Here is a 3,676-nt window from a genome sequence, read left to right as displayed (position 1 = left end):
AAGAACTTTGTGAAGCAACATTATAAAAAGAAACTTTAGGATAGCTAACAATTAAGTATGATCGGAAGTTTAAATTTGAAATTTTGTCTGGAATTTAATGGCTACATCTTTTGATCATTTATGTGCTGAAACCGAAGGGTAGCTACCTCTTACTATTTGAATAACGGAACAATTCTGTTCAAGGCCAAATGGAGAAAACAAGGCGAGCAAAATGAACAGAACAACCCTTAAGGCAGGCATGGATTGTCTGCAATGTATACTTAATTGCAAAATTAACTTATAATGTTGTGATTTAGCAGAGTCCTGCATGAGTTACAGATACAATTTTAGGATCAAAGTCATTCAATTATTGAAATATATGCCTTTTGTATGTGTTGTTTAAAATTTTTGAAGGGCTAACTTCCATAGAATCCTGATTAGGTTACGGGCAATGACATGCCATGCCACTTTGATTGAACCGTTCACAGTTTAAACCTTAGATCTGAACTTGATCTTTTCACCTCATCCTGAATTGGCCAAGCTCATGGAGGCTGATAACCTTGACCCTGGTTAATTGGCTGCTGTCTGTTTTAGTTTTCTGGGTTTCCAGTTTGTGAGACTCTTCTGTTCTGATTTTTGGGGCTTATTTTCTGCTGTGAGATACTTTTTCACCTTTCTTATCGAAGGCCAGTATTGAGTATGATTGGGATATTTTGGATATAAGCACTATGCACTATAAAGTAATCCACTCCCTATTCTGTCTAAGGATCCATGTTGTTACCTATATTATCAAGGTGCACTCGCATTCCCGTGTGGTCAGAGTTATTTGACCTGATTCCAAGTTAACTTACATGGATGTGCCGTGGATCATCACCAAGTTCAATTTCTCATGACTCGTGTCCTATATAGTTAGTGTGTGTGTGTGGAAACATTAAGGTCCACTTGCAAATCTTGCTCAGAAGTTATTGCTGTTTGATATCATCCAATGCTTGAATTAGGTACAAGATGTGTTGGTAGTCTAATGGAAAATTTAAGACAGGCTTTGATCATCATAATATAAAAAAAGATTTTATCAATCAGTTTGCTTATTGATTGGAAGTGATGCAATTGGATAATTTTCTTAAATAGGGAATCCTCTGTCATTCATAAATTAGTTTTAATGAGACTGGAATTTTTCAGTGAGTCATAATAGACTCAACAGAACCTTCTCTTTTAGTGGGGATAAGGCTTGGTTGTTTTTCTATCTATCTGCATAATTCTTTCTGATTTTCTCGGGACCTTGTTTTTATTGAGATCGCATTTGGATGATGAACTTAACTGGGGATATGGGGATCTGAATGTAGGCTATGTAGTATAAAATGAGGTTTTTTACTACTTGATTGGTGGAATCAAGGGATGGGTCAAATCTCAAGGTTTATCAGAATTTTTGAAACTTTCCTATCAAGTTCTTTTGAGTGGTGTATTTATTTTCATCCTATGGTTAGGCTAGTCCATATATGTATTTGTTTAACAAACAACATACTCAGCTTCATTTGACCACACTAGATTGAAATTCTAATACTTTTCGCCAAATTCATGCATGCATTCCATGTGCAATCTAAAAGGCTGAAAAGACCTTTGTACAGGAAAGTGGAGATGTGATCGATAGGGAAGACCAGCAGAAGTTTCTAGGAAGTGTAGATTTTCTTTCTCAATATGGTATGGCTACCTTGATTTCTGATATGGAAACAGCAGCAAAAGAAGTTCTCCAAGGGTGAGGTTTCTCTTATTATTTTGAAGGTTGACAATTCATGAATTAAATCTGTCAATCATTTAACTTATTTTCTGGGATATAATCATATAAATTTTGGATTTCACACAAGATATAGAACAATCTTAACTGTTTCCACACATAGGATTTGTCAATACCCAAGTTTTGTGTTTTGAAGCTTTCAAAGTTTTCAATCTATTCGTCACTAAGTTTCTGAATTGAGAAACTCAGGATATCAAATTCTTTTCAGATTAGTTGGACATAATGATTTAATTTCTAGAACTTAGAGACACCCTATATATTTATTCCCTATCAAGAACCATTTTAAATTGGCCATAGGTAATTTCCATGTCCAGAAAGCAGTTGAGAAGTGTCTTCAACAGTACAACACTTCAAGAAACCATCATGCAGATACTTGATACATTCATGAGCATGGGGAGTCCCTATTCCTGGGTAAAGTATTTGATACCTGAAGATGTTAAAGCACATTCAAAAACCTCCCTCAGTGATGATCGAGTTCCTGCTGATGTGACTTTATTTGATCAACTTATGGTGGAGGCACGAACAGTGTTATCAAGGTATATATGTTAGGCTTTGTAAGCTTTGTTTAATTACAACTGCCATAAAGCTTAATAAATTTGTGGGAACCATGTGGATGAACTCTACTACTTGTAATGTTAAGGAGGACTATGATGTTGCAATAGTTGACAATGATATGAATCTTTCTGAGAATGAAATCCTTAATTTATGGTCAACTTTTACATAAATTTTATGCTGAATATGTCATGTAACATTAGGAGCTACATTGTATTAACCAATCAAACTGAAATTTTTTAAATGGGTAGAGGGACAAGGTACAACATATTTAATGTTTCTATGCTTGGTATTTTTCCAAGAGAAAGTGCCTTTGTGTGAATAAATTATGTAAAAAAAATTGTCATAAATCACATAGTTTTTGTCCTATTTTGCAGTGCTGAATTTGGGAGCATTGGAGAGATATCTCTGAAAGCAGTGGTAGATACAGTGGTGGAGCACATGGAGGCTAAATTAAAGAGGAGGAAGTGTAAGTTTAGGGCTTCCACTGGCTAAAGTGTTACCACAAGTTGCACAGACGTGTCCTTTGCTCCTTGAAGAACCTAGCAAAAATCATTTCATCCAAGTCATTAAAAATATGCCAGAGGTTGAACCTTTTTTCACTCTCCTCTATGCAAATACACCAAGTGCATTTACTAATGATTAAGATATATATGTTTCAAACCAAAGACACAAAAAAAAAAAAAAGATTAAATTTATTGTACGGAAGGCATGAGGCATCATTGTACAAAAACATAAACGAGATTCAAAAGATTTCCCCCGAAAACTGAATTTGATAAATTATTAGTCTTCTAATTTTTAATGTATGTCTTTTCCCTTTTGGTGTAATGAGTTATGAATAACACTCCCAGTTTGCCTCTCTGGCTATATCTTGTGTTGGGAGGAACCATCCTTTAGGATTAGGACTATAGTTGGGGTTGTTGTCAGTGTTGTATACACAGGAATGGTTTTATTTCTTTCATTCATTAAGCGTTTGTCATAATTTTGCATCATAATTCTCTATTTAAGAATTTTTCGAAGACTTTAGTTTCTATATTGATAGGCGATATTTAATAAAACTAAATCTTTGTGGAGTTTGATGGGTTGTATATTTAAATGTGAGAAAGTTTATTCCCATTTAAATTTTTTGTAAGTAATCAATAATCATTGCTTCAAGTGATAAAAAATTTGTTTTCTTAATTGAAATCTCTGAATTAAAAATTTTGTTCTCTATGTAGGTTTGATAAAAACTCGAATTGAATTAGTCATGTAATTTATGAATCGGTGAATAAATCTAAATTTTTGTTTGAGATATTACCAATATTTGACGAATGATAACTTTTTTCCGGATGTTAAAAGCGGATCAATTCGACA

General features: G+C 33.9%; 1 pseudogene; it reads left to right on the top strand.

Moving 5' to 3' along the window:
- The first annotated feature begins 1,326 nt into the window (after positions 1-1,326).
- On the top strand, positions 1,327-3,223 carry LOC133284141 (peroxisome biogenesis protein 3-2-like; annotated as a pseudogene).
- Positions 3,224-3,676: the final 453 nt, after the last annotated feature.

This window comes from Gastrolobium bilobum, unplaced genomic scaffold, assembly GCF_033153095.1.
Source record: "Gastrolobium bilobum isolate Gb01-03AN ecotype WA unplaced genomic scaffold, APGP_CSIRO_Gbil_v1 utg86658, whole genome shotgun sequence".
NCBI lineage: Eukaryota > Viridiplantae > Streptophyta > Magnoliopsida > Fabales > Fabaceae > Gastrolobium > Gastrolobium bilobum.
Note: the sequence above shows the minus strand (reverse complement) of the source record. Positions and strands in the feature narration are given on the sequence as shown.